The sequence below is a fragment of the Triticum aestivum genome, chromosome 1B (assembly GCF_018294505.1).
Source record: "Triticum aestivum cultivar Chinese Spring chromosome 1B, IWGSC CS RefSeq v2.1, whole genome shotgun sequence".
Lineage (NCBI taxonomy): Eukaryota > Viridiplantae > Streptophyta > Magnoliopsida > Poales > Poaceae > Triticum > Triticum aestivum.
The window spans coordinates 140,055,912-140,070,039 of NC_057795.1; the positions used below are offsets into that span (position 1 = coordinate 140,055,912).

The 14,128-nt window shown below is 40.5% G+C and overlaps 1 non-coding gene across 50 annotated transcripts in view; it reads left to right on the forward strand.

The window, feature by feature from the left end:
* The window catches only part of LOC123112224 (uncharacterized), a 32,548-nt gene extending 19,296 nt beyond the window's left edge, over positions 1-13,252 (forward strand). For 45 of the 50 annotated variants that reach the window (XR_006455279.1, XR_006455343.1, XR_006455346.1 and 42 more), the window contains 18 exons: positions 2,172-2,232; positions 2,393-2,734; positions 2,884-2,930; positions 3,011-3,078; positions 3,255-3,309; positions 4,254-4,314; positions 4,475-4,572; positions 4,711-4,816; positions 4,965-5,011; positions 5,092-5,159; positions 5,345-7,591; positions 7,696-7,871; positions 8,528-8,758; positions 9,141-9,202; positions 9,318-9,431; positions 10,417-10,583; positions 11,103-11,238; positions 12,090-13,252. This is a non-coding gene — a transcript (uncharacterized protein). Of the gene's footprint in view, positions 1-2,171; positions 2,233-2,392; positions 2,735-2,883; positions 2,931-3,010; positions 3,079-3,254; positions 3,310-4,079; positions 4,123-4,253; positions 4,315-4,474; positions 4,573-4,710; positions 4,817-4,964; positions 5,012-5,091; positions 5,160-5,344; positions 7,592-7,695; positions 7,872-8,527; positions 8,759-9,140; positions 9,203-9,317; positions 9,432-10,416; positions 10,584-11,102; positions 11,239-12,089 lie in introns of all 50 variants that reach the window. The other 5 variants (XR_006455280.1, XR_006455332.1, XR_006455277.1 and 2 more) reach the window with 5 other exon arrangements.
* Positions 13,253-14,128: the final 876 nt, after the last annotated feature.

The following is a 14,128-nucleotide window of genomic DNA, read 5'->3' on the forward strand; positions in this document are numbered from 1 at the left end:
TTCTTGTGTGCAAGCGCTCCATTCTGTGTGTGTCCGACTTTGTGTGGCTTGACTCTCTTGTGTGTGTGGCTTGACTATCTGTGTGTGTCATTGTGTGTTTGACTGTGTGTGAATATTGCATTTGACAGTGATGCGTTACTGTGTGTTTGACTGTGTGTGTGTGATTGTGTGAATATTGTGCATTTGACTGTGATGTGTGACTGTGTGAGTATTGTATTTTGACAATGATTGTGTGTGGCTTGACTGTGTCTGTGTGGCTTGTATGCTTTGCTGAATGATTCGTTGTTGTGGCTTAACACTGCCTCTGCCGGTCCCAAGCCCGGATGTGAAAATGTGGAGGGAGTCTGTTTTTGGTGTGCAAGTGCTACGTTGTGTGTGTGATGTGTCCGTATCTATGTCTGTTTCTTTTGTCTTGATTGTGTGCAAGTGCTTGATTAAGCCGATGAGCCATACAATGAAGCTATGGGAGAGAGTCATTGAGCACCGCTTAAGAAGAATGACAAGCGTGACCAAAAATCAGTTTGGTTTCATGCCTGGGAGGTCGACCATGGAAGCCATTTTCTTGGTACGACAACTTATGGAGAGATATAGGGAGCATAAGAAGGACTTGCATATGGTGTTCATTGACTTGGAGAAGGCCTATGATAAGATACCGCGGAATGTCATGTGGTGGGCCTTGGAGAAACACAAAGTCCCAGCAAAGTACATTACCCTCATCAAGGACATGTACAATAATGTTGTGACAAGTGTTCGAACAAGTGATGTCGACACCGATGACTTCCCGATTAAGATAGGACTGCATCAGGGGTCAGCTTTGAGCCCTTATCTTTTTGCATTGGTGATGGATGAGGTCACAAGGGGTATACAAGGAGATATCCCATGGTGTATGCTCTTTGCGGATGATGTGGTGCTAGTTGACGATAGTCGGACGGGGGTAAATAGGAAGTTAGAGTTATGGAGACAAACCTTGGAATCGAAAGGGGCTTAGTAGAACTAAAACCGAGTACATGATGTGCGGTTTCAGTACTACTAGCTGTGAGGAGGAGGAGGTTAGCCTTGATGGCCAGGTGGTACCTCGGAAGGACACCTTTTGGTATTTGGGGTCAATGTTGCAGGAGGATGGGGGTATTGATGAAGATGTGAACCATCGAATCAAAGCCGGATGGATGAAGTGGCGCCAAGCTTCTGGCATTCTCTGTGACAAGAGAGTGCCACAAAAGCTAAAAGGCAAGTTCTACAGGACGGCGGTTCGACCCGCAATGTTGTATGGCGCGGAGTGTTGGCCGACTAAAAGGCGACATGTTCAACAGTTAGGTGTGGCGGAGATGCGTATGTTGAGATGGATGTGTGGCCACACGAGGAAGGATCGAGTCCGGAATGATGATATACGAGATAGAGTTGGGGTAGCACCAATTGAGGAGAAGCTTGTCCAACATTGTTTGAGGTGGTTTGGGCATATTCAGCGCAGGCCTACAGAAGCTTCAGTGCATAGCGGACGGCTAAAGCGTGCGGAGAATGTCAAGAGAGGGCGGGGTCGACCGATTTTGACATGGGAGGAGTCCGTTAAGAGAGACCTGAAGGATTGGAGTATCGACAAAGAGCTAGCTATGGACAGGGGTGCGTGGAAGCTTGCTATCCATGTGCCAGAGCCATGAGTTGGTTGCGAGATCTTATGGGTTTCACCTCTAGCCTACCCCAACTTGTTTGGGACTAAAGGCTTTGTTGTTGTTGTTGTTGTTGTGTGCAAGTGCTTGATTGGGTGTGTGCTTGTGTGACCATGCGTGTATTGCATTTGCTTGACGGTGTGGTTTGTATAACTTGTGTTTTATATGTCATGATTGATTGTTGTTTGTTGAATTTGAACAGATCTAACACTATTCTTTTTTCTAAACTTTTTTATGATTATGTCTTGTGTGGATACCATACTCTTTTTTGTATTATTGTTGTCCAGTCACTGGAATAACGCTTTTCTAAGTATTTAAGGTACAGTCATGTAGATCTAGACATGATGCTGATGGGTTGGGTTTGCATACAATGCATGTATATTTATGTTCTTTAAATTTTGCGACAGTCCCAAAACTTTTATTTAGCCAAATTTTGCTACTTCTGTTTTTAGATGCGTTGTATCCATAACTACCTATTGGCACCTAATATTTGTGCTCAAAATGCAGTATGGACCAACAAAATGGTCTCATTGCAAGGTGGACATATAGGCAAGAAATGTCAAGAGAGGTACTCTTTTGATTGTTTTATTTTTATGGTTTATGGATTTTATTTTGCATTTCCCCCTTTGTGCAAGACAAACAGGGAATGTTTACTAATTTAGAAACACACTGGTTATGTGAAGAGCTGATTGGTAAATATGAAGCTGATTTTGAATTCATACATACAGAGAGAAGCTTGGACTATTGAGTAGGAACATGCACTGATTAATGCCCATCGGGTATATGGGAATAGATGGGCAGAAATAGCAAAAGTTCTTCCTAGAAGGTACCGTCAAACAACTTGCATCTTATTGGGATAATGTAGCCTAGCCTTGGCCCTCATTGTTACCAGATTCCTAGCCCCTGCCACTTGCTCATTCTTTCCTGCACATCATAACGTGTACCACACATTTGAACATTGCACGAATCGGGTACTTCTATTTGTTCTTAGCTTCTTGTCACCTATAGCTAAAATCAAAGACGTCAAAACCAAGTGGATTATTGGAGTTACAAGATACACAAAATCATCGGTAAGTTTCTATCCTTTCAAACGGCCGGATTATGAATTTTGATCAGTTTGTCTGACTTGTTTTAAACTGAATCCTTGATTCCTTGATAACTTTGATCATAAACTGATTCCCAAGTATTTTTGACTCATATGATGCTTATTACATGACAGGTCATCTAAATCTTCTTTTCTATTATCACTATTGTGCTGCTCATGAGGTAAGCTACTTTTCTTGCTTTCACGAATAAATCATTTACATTATGGTCACTCACATTTAAAGTTGCTCATGCCATTTCAGGCTAGCCACCGGCTTGGAAGCGATGAGAGGCAATCACTCTTGTCAACTTGAAACGTATAATTTTTTAGGTATGAATGGCTTACATTAGCCAGATTTTCTATAAGAATTTTGCTCATGTTACATGCCTTGCTTTCTCTAGTAAGTAGAACAAGAACACATTTAACTTTTCTTTTCTGTTCATAGTCCTACAAACTTGTGGGTAGTGTTGAAGATAATCGCTTAATCAACCTCTAATCGTTTTCAGGAACGAAGATCTGAATCACCCTCCCGCCTCGAGAGAAATCAGTTTAGTCATTCAGGTTCTGGTATTTCTTTATAGCTTTCTGAGTTTACTTCGGTCTTTCATGTATTTGCTTTATGTTTGTCCCCCTTTCTATTTCTGTTTCTTGTGTGCAAGCGCTCCGTTCTGTGTGTGTCCGACTTTGTGTGGCTTGACTCTCGTGTGTGTGGCTTGACTGTCTGTGTCTGTCACTGTGTGTTTGACTGCGTGTGAATATTGCATTTGACTGTGATGCATTACTGTGTGTTTGACTGTGTGTGTGTGATTGTGTGAATATTGTGCATTTGACTGTGATGTGTGACTGTGTGAGTATTGTATTTTGACAATGATTGTGTGTGGCTTGACTGTGTGTGTGTGGCTTGTATGCTTTGCTGAATGATTGGTTGTTGTGGCTTAACACTGCCTCTGCCGGTCCCAAGCCCGGATGTGAAAATGTGGAGGGAGTCTGTTTCTTGTGTGCAAGTGCTACATTGTGTGTGTGACTGTGTGTGTTATGTGTCCGTATCTATGTCTGTTTCTTTTGTCTTGATTGTGTGCAAGTGCTTGATTGGGTGTGTGCTTGTGTGACCATGTGTGTATTGCATTTGCTTGATGGTGTGGTTTGTATAATTTATGTTTTATATGTCAGGATTGATTGTTGTTTGTTGAATTTGAACAGATCTAACACTATTCTTTTTTCTAAACTTTTTTGTGATTATGTCTTATGTGGATACCATACTCTTTTTCGATTTATTGTTGTCCAGTCACTGGAATAACGCTTTTCTAAGTATTTAAGGTGCAACCATGTAGATCTAGACATGATGCTGATGGGTTGGGTTTGCATACAATGCAGGTATATTTACGTTCTTTACATTTTGTGACAGTCCCAAAACTTTTATTTAGCCAAATTTTGCTACTTCTGTTTTTAGATGCGTTGTATCCATAACTACGTATTGGCACCTGATATTTGTGCTCAAAATACAGTATGGACCAACAAAATGGTCTCATTGCAAGGTGGACATATGGGCAAGAAATGTCAAGAGAGGTACTCTTTTGATTGTTTTATTTTTATGGTTTATGGATTATATTTTGCATTTCCCCCTTGGTGCAAGACAAACAGGGAATGTTTACTAATTTAGAAACACAGTGGTTATGTGAAGAGTTGATTGGTAAATATGAAGCTGATTTTGAATTCATACATGCAGAGAGAAGCTTGGACTATTGAGGAGGAACATGCACTGATTAATGCCCATCGGGTATATGAGAATAGATGGGCAGAAATAGCAAAAGTTCTTCCTAGAAGGTACCGTCAAACAACTTGCATCTTATTGGGATAATGTAGCCTAGCCTTGGCCCTCTTTGTTACCAGATTCCTGGCCCCTGCCACTTCCTCATTCTTTCCTGCACATCATAACGTGTACCACACATGTGAACATTGCAGGAATCGGGTACTTCTATTTGTTCTTAGGTTTTTCTCACCTATAGCTAAAGTCAAAGACGGCAACACCAAGTGGATTATTGGAGTTACAAGATACACAAAATCATCGGTAAGTTTCTATCCTTCAAATGGCCGGATTATGAATTTTGATCAGTTTGTTTGACTTGTTTTAAACTGAATCCTTGATTCCTTGATAACTTTGATCATGAACTGATTCCCAAGTATTTTTGACTCATATGATGCTTATTACATCACAGGTCATCTAAATCTTCTTTCTAATATGACTGTTGGTGCTGCTCATGAGGTAAGCTACTTTTCTTGCTTTCAAGAATAAATCATTTACATTGTGGTCACTCACATTTTAAGTTGCTCATGCCATTTCAGGCTAGCCACCGGCTTGGAAGCGATGAGAGGCAATCACTGTTGTCAACTTGAAACGTGTAATTTTTTAGGTATGAATGGCCTACCTTAGCCAGATTTTCTATAAGAATTTTGCTCATGTTACATGCCTTGCTTTCTCTAGTAAGTAGAACAAGAACACATTTAACTTTTCTTTTCTGTTCATAGTCCTACAAACTTGTGGGTAGTGTTGAAGATAATCGCTTAATCAACCTAATCAACCTCTAATCGTTTTCAGGAACGAAGATCTGAATCACCCTCCCGCCTCGAGAGAAATTAGTTTAGTCATTCAGGTTCTGGTATTTCTTTATAGCTTTCTGAGTTTACTTCGGTCTTTCATGTATTTGCTTTCTGTTTGTGCCCCTATCTATTTATGTTTCTGTGTGTGACTGTGTGTGTGATGTGTCCGTATCTATGTCTGTTTCTTTTGTCTTGATTGTGTGCAAGTGCTTGATTGTGTGTGTGCTTGTGTGACCTTGTGTGTATTGCATTTGCTTGATGGTGTGGCCTGTATGCTTTGCTGAATGATTGGTGTTGTATAACTTGTGTTTTTGTATTGTTGTGGTTTAACACTGCCTTTGCCTGTCCCAAGCCCGGATGCAAAAATGTGGAGGGAGCCGCAGTTACCTCCTTTGTATTGTTTGCCATAGAATGTGGATAGAAATTACTCTGTCCTAATTGAATAGTGAATCTTCACATAATGTCGAAGCATGTGATTCAGGCTATGAGATGCATCCTTCCTTGCTATGAAAAATCTAGCAAGTCTAATTGTTGTTAGAATTTGTCCCGTCCCGTCTCCTAAGTTAATCTCGCTGGTTTCTTAAATCTTGTTAGCACCGATGTTCTTCTCTGCTAAAATATACACTTAAAAACCAGTCATCTGTTTTTTATTCTGCTTTAGGTTGAATTTTTGTTTGGACTCCGACCCATGTAGGGTGTCCTTTTCAGTTGTGTCATTTTCTAGAGGGGGTGAGCTTCTAAGAGTGTGTGTGTGTGAGGGAGGGGGGAGGAGCTGACTTCGGCGCACGACCAGTAAGGCACTCTGTAGGCTCGTGCGTAGCTGACTTCAGCATACGACCAGTAAGGCACTGTGTAGGCCTGTGCATCCCCTCTTCCCCTTTTTGATTCAATTCATTTTAGATGAAGAGCGGCCACCTCATTCTGGTCCGAGAGCCAAAATCCGATTCTCCTCGGTGTTCGAGTGCAGCTATGCGGGGTGATGGGGGAGAAATTGGTAGCCATCCAGCCGAACCTAGCGACGATAGCAAAATTGGTAGCGTTGAATATAATCTGTTTGTCTTCGTGTCTTCGTATGTCCACCCCGCCTCCACTCGAGAATAGCATATGAATTATTTGTTTTGAATTTCACATGAGATAACTTTGGTCAATGATGTAAAAATGAGTTATTGCTCTTTGCTCATCGGTTCAGCTGACAGCTGACGGGGGCTGTGCTAGCATGTGTTTTATTGGGTCGAAAGTGGTGGTGTTTTTTCTGTCATTTCTGTTAGTTCAGTGTGTCGTGTACGTGCTCTTCATTAGCATCCCATTGTTAGATTGTGGATACAAATGAAGCCTCCTCAGCTGTTTCGATTCTGGGTCGTCGGATCGTCTCCCCGAGCGCGTCCTAGCCGTTGGATCTCCGGGTGGACCGATACTGGCCGTTGGATCATGAGATGGAGAGGTCCGGGCCGTCGGATCAATAGCAAACACTGCTACAATGAATAGTGTCCACCCTTGTGTGCCACCGCCTGTAAATCTCATGCTCCACCGAGGGCATTATTGTCTTTTCACAGGCTGGCGTATAAAAGGCCGCATGCCCATGTGTAACCCTAGCCTCCCCTTCCCCTCCTCCCGTCCTCGCCTCCGCCCCGTCGCCCCCGTCTCCCCCTCGCGCTCACGCCCCTCTCCTTCGTTCCTCCGACGCCGTGTTCCCCTCCTCCCCTCCTCGTCGTTGTTCTCCTGCCACTCGTCGCCGCTGCTCTCCCCGCCGAGCTCGCCGCACTCGCGTTGTCCGGACATGGACACATCCGGGCGGATCCGGTCGCTAGGCGGCATGGGGCTGTGGATCCGACGAGCTCACTGCGGCGGCCGGCAGTTTCCTGAGAGAGAGAGATAGAGAGGAAAGTGAGAGAGAGTGCTAGGGGAGGAGAAGAAAAGAGTGGAGGGAGAGATGCGGCAGGGCAGCGGTCAGTCCGTCGGCGCTGCACACGGAGGAGACGCGGCAAGGAGGAGCACGAGCCACCGCAGCCACTGGAGCAGTGGGTCGTCGCGCCATCGACGGGAGGAAGCCGTGCGGAGTGCGCTGTCGCCACCGGCTGCGCTAGGCGACGCCGACAGGCACCAGTGGATCGATCCGGTGCCAAAAACCGTCCCAGGCCCGCTGCATCTCCGGCTCTGGCGAGGCACTCCTGTAGAGGCCATTCTCTTCCTCACCACGTGTCGCTGGGAGGATCCAGAAGAGGGGGAGCGGCAACAAATCGCGACGGTAAGCCATGCCCATGCCCTCTTCCCCCTCACTTTTATTTTCATCTCTGAGCTCGATCTGCTGATGCATTTCCTCCTCCCTAATCGCCTCTTGGGACCTGGCAGGAGGAGCATGGGCTGCAAATTCGGATGAAGAGGGGAAAGGAGATTAACAGTTCTGTCACAAAGATAACACCATAGACCAAGCAAGAGGTTTTATGTGCTGCTTGCTGCATGTATGTGTTGGGTATTTTCAGAGCATTGAAATTAAATAAACACTTTCAGTCCATCATTTTGTGTTGGTAAGCTCGTCAGCTTCTGTTTATTTGCTACCCTTGGGCATGTTATTCCTACAGTCATTAATTTCCGCATTCTAATATTCCTGTTAAGTGTCATGTTTGAGCCACAAACTGCTTTGGTGTTTATTCATGGTTTGGAGAGATGACCAATCTGATATTTTTGTTTGTAACAGGAAGTAAGACTAATTTGTAGGGGTGTACTCAAGTTACATTAGCGATTTATTTTCTTCGAGATTTGGTGGCCTTTTGTGATGTTAAATGTATCCATTTGTCATTCCGTTGATTTCTTAATTCTACAATAACAACAAACGCCAGCTAAATTGTGGTCTATAGAGAAAGGAACGACGTACACCTAGGTTATATGAGAAACCATATGGGCTAAAGAGCCTCGATAGGCTAGCCGTGCATCATTTATTCTTTGGTGTCTTCTAGAGAAAAAGAAGGAATGGCTTCAGGCCAAAGCCTTCGATAAAATGACAATCACTTACTTTTCTAGGATATATATAGATTTCTTGAATTACCTGCAGCATACTTCTTTTTCATCTAACATGTGTCTACCGGGCAATTTAAACAGATACTAATGATATAATTAGGCACATATATGATTATGTTTGACTTCACCTATAATAGAATGCATTTCTCTCACCTTATTTCTGCAGGACCTTGTTGCTTGCATTCTCGTGTCTTTTGGCAAGGAGAAAATTGTCATTTGGAGGGGAAAAGACAGCTGAAAACATGCAAGATAGTATATGCAAAAGACACACCCTTCAGTTATTGAATCAGAGTTCAGCGGTGAAGAACACTACAATTTTTTGGTTGATGGATTGGTCTCAATAGATTGTAAGGGATTTCCATGAAGTGGTTATTCAAAGAATGGAACCAATGTTATGGTGAGTCTCTCTTGTAGGAATCTACTAAAATTTGGCTTGAAGAATGTTACAAGACGTATTTCTCTCCCCTTGTGTATGACTTTGTTCCTTACATTCTTGTATGTTTTGACAAAGAACAAACATTATTTGTAGTGAAAAAGACTATTTAAAGCATACACGGTAGTAGCCTGAAATATTATTTGTTGCCTTAGTTATATTGATCTATATGACGAATTTCATCCTAATATGTATGCGTACATTTCTTTTGTTATAGATTTTGATTGCTCGGCAAAGTGCAAAGCAACGAAAAGCATCACGTATAGCTATTTTGGAATGCAAGATTAGGATGTGCTCCTCTTTGCTTCTCATTTCCGCACTCTAATTTTGACTTGCTAATATATAGGCTTTCTAAAATGGACGTGCATAGATCTGAGAAAGAAGAGAACAGGAATCTAGCGGACGGAGGTGATTTTTCTCTCTTGTGAACAACCTATCAAGTTCCTTTTTTCAACAGTTTGAACGACAGTGATAAATTCCCTTGTAAAACACTTGGTTTGAACTATAATACATTTTGGTGCAGGTCATGTAGTATTCACCAATAGATGATAGAACCACATATTTTGGAAATTCCTTGACAAAAAACACAAGAGCATCATTGTTTGGTCAATTGCAGGTCAATGTTGGCACTGGCCAGGTAATCATTGTTCTTGTCAATGTACGAACCAAACTACGTTGCTCTACTTTTTGGTGCCCTGCAAATGAGGTCTTCATTGTATTATCTTTGTCCAATGCCAGTAACCCTGTTACTCTCTGGCTGCATGTTTGGGTGCGTAGGGTCCCCATTGTGTGAAAAACTTTTTAAAATTCTGATTTAGTCGGGGTACAAATTGTTAATAGTCAGCCTTTTTATATGAAAAGGAAAACAACCTTTTTTATGTGTTACTGCCGTTTATTTTGGATATATTAGCCTTTCTTACACATTAGCGTTTATTTTAAATAATCAACTTATACTGGACGACTGGTGCAGTTTCCAAACAGTATATGGACCTTAATTCCTATTTTTTTTGGCCCCAGGTAGATGTTACAACCCACTTGCTAGATATGCACATTCCTTTTTTTCTATCATGCTCATATTTTTTTAGACCAGAACTCCCAAAGATCTTTACTGTGTACTACAAATATGTTTATGTTTTTACATTGATAAACATGCTTTTGGTCGCACTGGACAAGAACAGTTCTAGGATTTGGTGCTTATAGTTTGTTGTCAACTACTTCTACTGATAACTCATATATTTATAGATTGTGTGCATTATGGCAGACCCTCATTGGATAACTATGTGTTCTTCTTTGTAAATTGGACGTGATTGGTCAGTAAGATGCACAACGATTTTTGGAACTGATATCTTTACTTCAAGCGGATCGGTTTTTCCTTACAAAACTGTGCTGTTATTTTCACCTGAATTTATTTAAAGGAGTCGTATAAATTCCAAATTTCTGAAATAAGATGATCTGGCTTGTATTTAAAAACATGTTGCAGGTTTCTTTATCGTGAGAAGATTTGCTTTTCTTTGACTCTGTAAAAGAATTTTCATAGGACTTTTGGGAAATATGAAAGCCCAAATATTGCTTTGCCAGCATATACCATCTGATCTAATATTTCTCACCCCCTTCTACTTCAGATCAAGCAGGCAGTGGCGACACTGGACGAGGCGTCCTTGCACTGCAAGGCTGCCCTCGACATATGTGAAAAGCTTGGCGAGTTAATTCTTTTCCTCGAATCAAACGGAAATCTGAAAACTATCAAAGAGATACCAAATGATGAATATTTCATATGTCGACAGGCATGGTAAGACGTGTTTTGGTAGGTCAGTTCTGAGCATGCTTATTTTTAAACCTGAAACAGTCTTTATATTAGCGGGTTCTCTAAATTGATTGTTTTGAATTTCACTAATCTCTTTCAATTATGAGCATGATTCAGTGTCCTGCATTTTAGAAATCTCAAGCTTGAATTGCTCTGTTTTCGGATTAAAACCTTCTTGAGTTGTGCAATCACAAATATTTACACACAGAGAAAGAAACTTGGATATTCTTAATCACACAAAAGGTGTTTTCTTACATGTAGGTGCCTTCTTTTAATCTATGCAGAGCCAGGTTACACGTAGTTAGGTTATTTAGTTAATACAATCTTAAATATAAGTTATTCGTGTTCTTTTGATTTTGTTTGATTATGATAAGAAAAAGAAGAAATGCTTGTATGATGGCATTATGGTCCAGAGTAGTGATTTTCTTTTCACAGCTCAAACTCTACCTCTTTGATCTATCTCATATCGCTGAAATTGTGTTCTTTTTGTTTTGTTTATCCCAGGTTGACTATGATGTGCTCATCGTTGACTCCACCACCGTTGGTTTTGAGGATGGTACCTCAAGAATAAACAGACCTGTGAGCACGCCGTCCTTGCATTCACTCTTGGAGTGAAGAAGAGTATCTGCTGTTTAATAAGGTATGCTTGCTATTAAACTTTGAAACGCTGATTCTCTTGGGTGACCATAAGATTTCTGTACTATTTTGCTATCCACTTGATCAGAGGGGTTTTGAATAATGTAGTACATTGACATTACCCATGTTCATTAGTACAACAACCCTTTCTATAATTTGATGGAGCCATTGAAATTCTGGAGGTGAACATGTTTTATATTAGATTGAGTGTGATAGAACCAAATGTATGTTCTATCATGTTGATCTATAGTTTTGTTGCATATTGTTGGTGTCAAACTCTTTCTCCGATTTCACATGATCTAATTAGTGTTCTATACAGAACAACCCTTTTGGGTTATGACTAATCTCTCAATTATTTGGTCTGGTCCCTCCACTAATATGTCATTACTTCACAATTGAAGTTTTCAGTGTGAAACAATATTGTATCTCCTGCCACTAAAGAGATCTCATAAGGAACATGTAAATGATACTTGGAAAAAATGAAGGCAACATTTTTTATACATTATTTTGTGGCGCATTTTGACAGAGTTACTCTACAATAAGATGCCATCAGTGCAAACCAAGTATGTAATTGTTGTATTCTTGATCGGCCAACATGGTTTCTCTTCTGTGTTTATCACAAATATATGCAACCTGAAGCTACTATACTATGCATATGCCACTTACCATTTTGTTCTCTATAATTCTATATGCATTTAGTTGAAAATGGTTATGCCGCTTACTTCAGAAGATATTTTCTACTGATTTAGCTGTGGTGTACTTTATAATATGGTAGCTTATAAAACATACCAAGTTTTTTCTCTGTTTGAATTTAGTTGATCCGCTGCTACTGAAGAGATCTAAATTTTTTTGCAGAGCCTTCTGATCTTCGTACTATAAAGACTGGATGTGATGGCCATTGTGCTTACTATCAAAACTGTTACTTGATGAGAACATTCTAAGCTAATTCAAGATATGTGCTTCCCCCTTGATGAATTATTATACATACATCAGCAGGAAAAACGTGTTTAATCTACCATGAACGTAAATGGATGATAGCAGGATGTTAAAACTTCATATATGTTGTTGCTCATCGGATATAACTATAACATGATGGTCTCAGTCTATTTTTCAGAGTTCGAAACCTATATTAGTCATCATGAGAGTGAGATTTGTAAATTCCACCTTGAATCAGTTAACACTTTCCCTTTGCTGTACAATTTTTTTGTTCTTATGATGGTACCATGCTTGCTAATTATAAGATGTACAAATAAACTATTCCTTTGTTTGTCTAGAAATAGTTTTTCTACTTTCTATGCATTGAAGAGATAGCAAATCCCTTGCTACATGTACTAGGGCGATGCCCAGGTTCACCAAAGGGTCTTTTCATGCATGAAAAAGAGAGTATATATCTTCTAGCTATTATCAGGTCGTAGGTGTACACATGGTTATTGAGTACCATGACATAATCATCCATAGTTTTGTGAAATTTGAATTCCCATCTCTTTATCGTATTATTCATTTTGCACTCGGCTTTCATAGAAGATAAAGGTTTGTTTTGTTTTGTTCATATGACCTGTTTTGGCTTTTGAGATCAGTTGAAAGCTCTTGATATTTTGAAGTTTATACTGCACTTCACATTAAAATATCTGGGCATATGTTCCTTTATTCAGCGAAGTGAACACCTATACTCAGATGCTTTTTCCACAGGCATTCACCGTTTACTTGATTACTGATGGAAGGATCTCCGTGCCAATTGCTGTTGGGAACCATTTGCCTCTACACCGATGACCCTCATGTTGTATTATACCATGAGCTACCATGACGTCCTCCACCGACCGCTATTTGAACCTCAGCGCATTCTTCTGTAAAAATGACTCGCATCAAGTCTTTTGCGCTTTCCTCTTGACTTTCTAAATGCGGATCATATTATGTGTTATTGCTTTCTTTAAGATATATCACTGGCCATGGATTTCCTTTTATCCGTCACCACCTTCATACCTTTCTATCCTGGAATTTATATGGTGTACTGAGCTATATGGGATTGGTGTTGATTAGGTTGGCACGTGGCATGCAACTAAACTTAATTGTACCGGACCACTATTGTTATATAAGTATCTATACCTCTTGGTTAAGGTCCCATCAAAACTGAGGCATTATAGATGCCTAAATTTTTTTGGGTCGGTTCATGGATGGTGCTTTTGCTATGTTCTATTTTATATGCAATACTCAAGTTTCTTTGTTACCAAGTTGGATATGGCCGCACCTGGCAGGGGTGCGGCAAGCCGCATTTCCTACCAGGTTCGATATGACCGCACTTGGCAGGGGTGCGGTGGTGCGGCAAGCCGCACTTTCCATCTAGTGAGGGATAATATACCTTGTATGCAGATTTTTGGGACTCGGTTCGTTGAATATACAAGCAAAAGGCCCGTGCGCAGAAAACACATAATCTCCTGCATCACTGAGATACACTATCACTTTCAATTTTGTGAAACCATGAACATTTTTTAAACACTTGAACATATTTGAAATTGTGAACATGTTCAAATTCGTGAGCACTTCTTCAAATTTTTGAACATTTTTTAAAATAATTTTTTTTGAATGCATGAATATATTATACTATTTCCTAACATTTTTATAAAATTTTGAATTTTTTAAAACAATTTTCTTTAATTGACGAACATTTTTTGGGAAATTGGTGGAACAATTTTTGATATTCATGAACATTTTTTTTGATTTAACGAACATTTATTTACTAGTAAGGAACACGTGCATTGCACACATGAGATTTTGGTGGTGTGTGCATTATGATTAAGTTTAACCATGGAGTCTTCTAGATTCTACATGTGGCAGAATCTGGTGGAATGTAGATGATATCCAACGGCCAGTAGTGCTCGGATTTGCCATCTTTGTAC